The sequence below is a fragment of the Ictidomys tridecemlineatus genome, chromosome 6, assembly GCF_052094955.1.
Source record: "Ictidomys tridecemlineatus isolate mIctTri1 chromosome 6, mIctTri1.hap1, whole genome shotgun sequence".
NCBI classification, from domain to species: Eukaryota; Metazoa; Chordata; class Mammalia; order Rodentia; family Sciuridae; genus Ictidomys; species Ictidomys tridecemlineatus.
In genome coordinates this window covers 66,666,008-66,673,519 of record NC_135482.1, presented here as the reverse complement: position 1 = coordinate 66,673,519, position 7,512 = coordinate 66,666,008, and the positions used below count along the sequence as shown (strand labels likewise).

Sequence of the window (7,512 nt, the reverse complement as noted above, 5' to 3'; positions counted from 1 at the left end):
TGACTGGAACTTCTCCCCGTCTTCCTTCTTTCAGCAACCAGGATCTAGGAGGTCATGTCTCCTTCCCTGAGTCCAGCTCAGATGGAATTTGCAGAACAATCCAGCTTGGAATTTGATACTTGATCCACCCCTTCCTGCATTCCCTAGATCAGATAACCCTGGGCTCAGATCTGGTCTAATTCTGCAGGAATCTCTTCAGACTTGGGGTGGAATATTGTGTCCTGAGAAGCACTGACAAGTTCCCCCACATTCCTGTGAATGACCCAATCTTTCCAACTGCTCCCTTCATAGGAGACAACCTCTCATTACCCACTTCTTTCCCTTCCTTACCGGCTGGGTCTTCAACACTGAACAAAAGAGTTTCTGAGCCAGGCATAGTGATACATGCCTGGGTTCAATCACTGGTACCAAAGGAAAAAAAAAAAAAAGTTTCTGGGTAATTTGCTAAGGTCGATCTGCAGGAGGGTTAGATAATCTTTGCGTCTATCTTCATCAACTATGAACTTGGGTTTACAGACCTAAATTTTGGAAGATACAAGGCCAGAAGAGATAGTGAGAATATTGAGTAACAAAAAGAGGATTCAAAAGATTTGAATAGGCTAATGGGGGCATAAATCAAATCAAATAAATGTCAGTAGGGATAAGTGCTAAGTTCTGCATTTTGGCCCCAAAAGCAAATTGGACCAAGGAATGAGGGAGATATGGCCCATACTTTAGGAAGAGGGAGTTAGCATGTGGGTTCTGAAGCCACATGAACTTATCAGTTTCCAAAGTTCAAGGGAAGGGTTTGCATTTGCATAAGTCTGTTTGCATTCATTTTCTAGCGGGGACTGTGACAGAACTAACTTTTTTTAATTTTATTTTTAATTGTCAATGTCTCTTTATTTTTTAGTTATTTATATGTGATGCTGAGAATAGAACCCAGGGCCTCACATGTGCTAGCCAAGCACTCTACCACTGAGCACACAACCCTAGCTCCCCTGACAGAACTAACTTTTTAAACTTAACATTTATTGCCAAGACCAGATCTTTGAGATGCTAACAGAAGTAAGTGGTTAGTACATTGTGTCATATTCAATCATCCATCCATGTATTCAGCTACATCTATGGAATCCCTACTTTGTTCCAGTCTGGTAAACAGAAATTTAAAACACACAATGTACTTCATTCTAGAATAGAGAGCATAGTTCTACCCAAATGGGGCAAGCAGAGGGTAGAGAGTGGTGAAGGTCAGGGGAGAGTTCATGAAAGACATCAAGGCCGAGCTGGAAATTTAAGCCTGATCAGTAGGAGTTAGTCTCATTGAGAAAACTGAAGGAACCATGCAAGGGCATTTGGGGCCAAGAAAACAACAAGTAGAAAGGTAGGTAGCGTGGGTTTCAGAGTTTAGTCTGCAGACCCATGTGGATCCCTGAGACCCTTCAGGGGAATCTGCACGATCCAAACTATTTTCAAAATAATACTAAGATATTATTTGCCTTTATCACTCTCAGTTTCTCACAAGTATACGGTGGAATTTTCCAGAGGCTCCATGACGACCTATGATATCAAACCAGCTTGAATGCAGAAGCTGATAGAGAATCTAGTTGTCTCCTACTAAGCCAGACATTAAAAAGATTTGCAAAGCAATACCCTCTGTTGTTTAATCAGTTCTCCTTTGAAGAATGGTCATTTTAATAAAAAAAAAATTGTGTTGATGTTAACTTCTAATAGATTTTTTTGGGGAGAGGGTACTGGGAATTGAACTCACAGGCACTTGATCACTGAACCACATCCCCAGCCTTATTTTGTATTTTATTTAGAGACAGGGTCTCACTGAGTTGCTTAGTGCCTGGCCGTTGATGAGACTGGCTTTGAACTCACAATCCTCATGTCTCAGCTTCCTGAGCTGCTGGGATTACAGTCATGCACCATTGTGCCTGGCTTCTACTAGGTTTGATATTGTTTATTTAAAAAAAATTAATACATATGCCAGATAAAAAAATTTAATAAATACCTCCAGCGATTCAGAAGGCCGAGGCAGGAGGAACGCAAATTGGATACTAACCTGGGCAATTTAGTAAGACGCTGTCTCAAAATAAAAAATAAAAAGGGTTGAGAATGTAGCTCAGTGGTAGAGCACCCCTGAGTTCAATCCCCAGTACTGAAAAAGAAAATTAATAAACACATCTTAACAATGTTTTCAGTTTTAATTTTGAACATGGTAAATATTGCTAGATATAACCTACATAAAAAGAAGTCCTTATTTTTTTAGGAAAGTAAAAGGATCCTAAGACCAAAACATTTGAGAGCTGCTGATCTAGAGGCAGGGCCTGAGATGCATGCTCAGAGAGCTGGGAGTAGGTGGACACAGTGGGGACTTGAGTTCTAACATCTAAAACAGTGACCAGGACCCAGGAAAGATGACACTGGGATGCGCGGGTGCTCCAAAGGAGCAGGTTCTACTAAATTCTGGGATAAATGAATGAGGAACCATGATATGCCAGATAATAGATCCAAACTGATTCTTTTTTAAAAAAATTTTTATTAGTTTTTGATGAACTTTTATTTATTTATTTGTAGTGTTGAGGATCGAACCCAGGGCCTCATGCATGCTAGGCAAGCACTCTACCATTGAGCCAAAACCCCACCCCCAACCTGATTCTTGAAATCTGTATTAGTTTTCCTTTCTGTAAGCACAAGCCTCTCTTCCTTTACCAGAAAATACTGACATTAATTAGCGTCAGTGATACCTGTGTAGTAGTTTCGGTGGTAGCTTTTTACTGAGAGGTGGGCTGAAGCTTGCAAAGAAAGAGGCCTGGGGCAGTAGTTACTACACTTCTGTGTATTTCAGATTTACCTTCCTACCTTCCCATCTCTTTCCTGAAAATGTTCTTCCCAGGCAGGACTGATTCAGCTGGGGCCAATTTGGTTTATTAAGTGGCACACCTGTCCCCTGGTGGCCAGATGGCCCAATGACACTTCCTCCAGTTCTCAAAGATATTCAAGCAGCAACAGTCCCTAGCAGCAGAGGCTGAGATCCAGAGGTGGGAGTTGTGGGACAAAGAGATCAGATTGGGGACAGCCAGGATCAGTGGTCAAGCATGGAGACAAAGTCACCTCCTTGGCGAAAATTTATTTGTAACAATTCCTCCACACTGCAGCCCAGTAGTGAAGCTGGCTAGCTTTTATGATTGATGGGTAGTGTAATTTAATACTTTATGTGGAACAAGGCAGAACAGCAAGGCTATGAGGTAGCTACAATCATTGTTGCCATTTTATAGAGAAAGCAACTGAGGCTCAAAAACATTAAGTAACTTGCGCAAGGTCATCCAAGAAGCCAAGGACCCAGCAATTTATGCTGTTAACTGTTAACATTTTGTGGTTTCTACTGTTACTGCCTTGTAATCTGTTTGTGGGTCTGTCTTTTCCTATTGGACTGTGTCTTTCTTGGGGGCAGTGACTCTTATTGCTCTGTCCCCAGCACTGAGCTCAGGGTGTGTCTGGGTACTTAGAAAGCACTAGTCAGCTGGGCTTCAAAAGGAACCTGCAGCCCCTCTCACTGCCAGCATGGATGGTGCTCACTGGCCCCAGGCACAGATCTCTGACTTGGAAGGCCCCTGGCTGAGGTGTGTGTCAGCTATTCCTATCGTTGAGACTCCTCTGGAGGTGGCCCAGGAAGCCCCAGAGCATGAGGAAAGGTGAATACCACCAGGTGCCCTCAATAGCAGGGGCTTGGGAACCTTGTTGGATTTGTCAGCATCACAGAGATAGAGGGTAGGAGGCCAGTTCGCTCAAGCCCATCCCTATAGGGAAGTAGCACCCTCTAGTGGGGAAGCTCAAGATAATTTTTGGAAGAAAACAGATGGTTCATAGCTGGGGAGGCTGGAGACAGCCTCTTCAGGAGGTAGTTTCAGAAACAGTTGCTATCCCTTACCCCCAGAGCCGCAAAGAGTCTGGGACTCTTCTAAATCCCCCCAGGCCAGAGTGGTCCACTGCCAAAGGGCTTGCCCAGTTACCCAAAATGTGAAGAAACACTTCCTAGTCCCATTTGCTCTTTGCTGAAAAGAACAGCCTAGTTCAAGGTCACATCAAGGTCACATTTTCTTGTGAAGACTGCATTCAATGACTATCTGATGTAGAAATAGAAAAGCCAGTCTTCCTCATCTCAATTCAGGACAATCCAAAGGCCATCCTGGTTTCAGAGTTCCTGGCTAGGGTTTATTGAAATCCTTGTTAGACTGTATTTCAGCCCAACTCTTCCCTCTATCTGATCTTACTTCCTTCCCTTTCACCATAGCTGATGGTCCTGAGACCTCTTTCCAATAAGTCCCCTGTATTTCAATCTCTATTTCAGTCTACTTCTCCAGAACCCAATTTGGAACACTTTTTAGAATGTCATATATGCCATATGTGAATACAGAGATTCAGAGCAGCTCTCAGGGACAGCGAGCCCCAGAATCTCCCTGCCATCCACCAGCTCTGCACCCTGGAGTGCTTCCTGGTCCTCAGAGCACAGAGTCCCCCAAAAGCCTCACAGGCTCCTTTCCCACAATGAGAAGTAGTCACCATCAGGATGTCAGCGTCATTACCTCCTTGGTCATACTGGGAATGCCAGATGGCACTTATCCTTCTTGTCACCTGCAGGGCCCAGGAGGAAGGCACAAATCCCATGCTGAATAGGCAGCCTCCAAGGTGTTGCCATAGAAGCTGGAGAAATAGACCTGAGGGCTCTGGCCACTCCAGGCAGGCCTTGTTTGCTTGTCCCCAAGGCTGAAGCAGTCAATATTTCCCCACACACCAATGACCTATGTATGTCACATAATGCTCTGAGCCTGTGAACCTCATGGTCATTGAGGTATTTCTCCTTTATGTTTCTTTAGGAGCATATCTGTTCCCAGTAGCCCAGCTGAGGAAGGGGAAGATGTTCCCTATACTGCTTCGTCACTGTGTGATGTCAAACACGCAGTGTCTACTGTCTCAAAGGTCACCAGAAGCATGTTAGGGCCACATCCTCAGTCAGTCACCCACAGTGATATCAGAGAAGAATGCATGGTGTAGACTAGACCAGTGCTATCCAGCAGAACTTTCTATGATGATGAAAATGTTCTGTATCTACACCGTCCCTCATGGTAGCCCGAAGATGACTGAGTACTGGAGCTGTGGCTTGTGTAGCCTAGGAGCTGAAAGTTTACTTTTATTTCATTTTCATAGTTTATATATGTGTGTGTGTGTATGTGTGTGTATATACACACACACATACACACACACACATACAAACACATATATTTTTGGTTCTGGGAGACTGATCCCAAGGATGCTCTACCCCTCAACTACACCCTCAGCCCTTTCATTTTATTTTGAGAGAAGTCTTGCTAAATTGCCCAGCTTGACCTTAAACTTGTGACCCTCCTGCCTCAGCTTCCTGAGTAGCTGGGATTATAATTACGTCCCATTGTGCCCAGCTCATTTCATTTACTTCAAATTTAAATAATTAGATATGGCTAGTGGCTACCTCATTGAACAGTTACAGATACGGAACCAAAACATGGGATGCAAAAACTCAAAATCACTTTGTCCTAATTATAAGATTTTCCTGAGTTTACCTGGAAAAGTCAGTTATAACACACAGCTTTGGAGATTTTTGTGTTCCCCCTTGATCATCTATAAAAATACTAAGTAAGGCCCAGCCCAGTGATGTAATCCCAGAGACTTGGGAGGTTGAGGCAGAATGATTACAAGTTCAAGGCTAGCTCAGTAACCTAGCGAGATCCTGTGTCAAAATGAGTAATAAAAAGGGCTGGGGATGTGACTCAGTTGTAAAGTGCCCCTGGGTTCAATCCTCAGTACAAAACAGCAACAACAACTAAGTCTGAATCTTCTAGTAATTTCTCAGATTCATGCTTTTTTAGCTAGAGACATGCCCATTTATGTAGTTGTTGGTTTCTTTTCTCTACTTTTATTCATTTTTCATGATCAAATAACCCCCAAGCCCAATTCTCAATTTCTCATCCCCCTGTGACACGTTTTAGCCTATGGTTTGAAATTTTTTGCAGATGTTTCTGAAAACTCAATCACATTTGCAAGTTCCGAGGCCAATTTATCCTAAATAAATACATTGTTTGGGCATGATTACTCCATTTACAGATCCCAATGCTGCGTCCTCAGTGGGTGGTTCTTGTTTGCTGTGTTTAGCAATGCTAACCTTCATCATGAGCCACGCTTCATTGCAGAAGAGGGTGCATAGGCTTTCACTCTTCAGGGCCCCTAGGGAGTTCTACTTGTACATAGGCGTCATTTGCAATCCTCCTGGTCACCAGGGCAGCAGCGATCTTTTTTGCCAACAGTTATCTGCTTTTCATTCTTGAGGTTTTTAGGTAAGTGCCACATTGGAACCAACACATCTGACCAAATACTTTTTTTTTTTTTTGTACCAGGGATTGAATTCAGGGGCACTTGACTACAGAACCACATCCATAGAATTATTTTATATTTTATTTAGAGACAAGGGCTCACTGAGTTGCTTGATACCTTGCTGTTGCTGAGGCTGGCTTTGAACTCTTGATCCTCCTGTATCAGCCTCAGGAGCCGCTGGGATTACAAGCATGTGCCACCATACCCGGCTTGACCAAATACTTCTGAGAGTAGAGCATTTTGGTCTAACATCTCTAATTTCCCCATCTCAGGGCCCATTTTAGGAAAGGGAACCTCCCCTGTATCCACTTTAGGAAAGTGCTAGCAAGACTGTCAAACCCAATAGGAAGCAATATAATAATGTAGCAGTTAATCAATGGCTTCTGAAGGGTCCAAATCTCATCCCTCTCATCACCAATGTAGCTTTCAGCAAGTTATTCTCTCTGTCGAGTGGGGGTAATAATAGCCCATCTCCCATAGGGTCCTTATAAGGATAAAGCAAGTTGGTTTTCATAAAGCATTTATTTACAGCAGTATTTGCCACAAAGTAAGTGCTATGTAAGTATGAGTCAGCTTTATTACCATAAGCAGAGCTTTTTTTCCCCATTGGTTTACTTGACAATTTCTGGCAAACTTTTTTTTTCCTTTTTTTTCTATTTGGAAATCAGTTGGGAGGCAACCTTTAAAGCTTTCTTCTGCTGCTTAATGTCTGACTTTCACCAAATTTGTCATACATTCCACCTCTTCTGTTGACCTCACTTGGATTCCCCCTGCTTGCTTCCGGTTAGCCAGCAGAAGGATCTCCCCATGCCTGGAATCTTGTTTATTTTCCACTTTGGTGTGTGCTTTCCTTCACTTCTAATATATACTTTAAAAGTTTTCGCTTTATACATGTCCACCTTCACACTTTCACACTAACACACTAGACAATACAGTTTTCTCCCAATTCAGATCCCTAAATCTTCACTTGTTTCTTTTTTCTTTTCCTCCCAGTTCCTAGACTTCCCTTTTGGAGTCCTGGTTATTTGCCCCTGGACTGAGTAACTGTTGTTCCCAGGGGGTCCCCTTGAGTTCCCAGGAGAAGGCAGGGTCAGAGGGAGAGCTGGGGAAGTGCAGACA

At 43.1% G+C, this 7,512-nt stretch overlaps 1 long non-coding RNA gene across 1 annotated transcript; it reads left to right on the top strand.

Annotated features, from left to right (window-relative positions):
- Positions 1-1,125: 1,125 nt before the first annotated feature.
- On the top strand, positions 1,126-1,629 carry LOC120888631 (uncharacterized). Its single transcript, XR_005732322.2, has 2 exons — positions 1,126-1,363; positions 1,494-1,629. It is a non-coding gene; the product is annotated as an uncharacterized LOC120888631 (long non-coding RNA).
- The last annotated feature ends 5,883 nt before the right edge of the window (positions 1,630-7,512 follow it).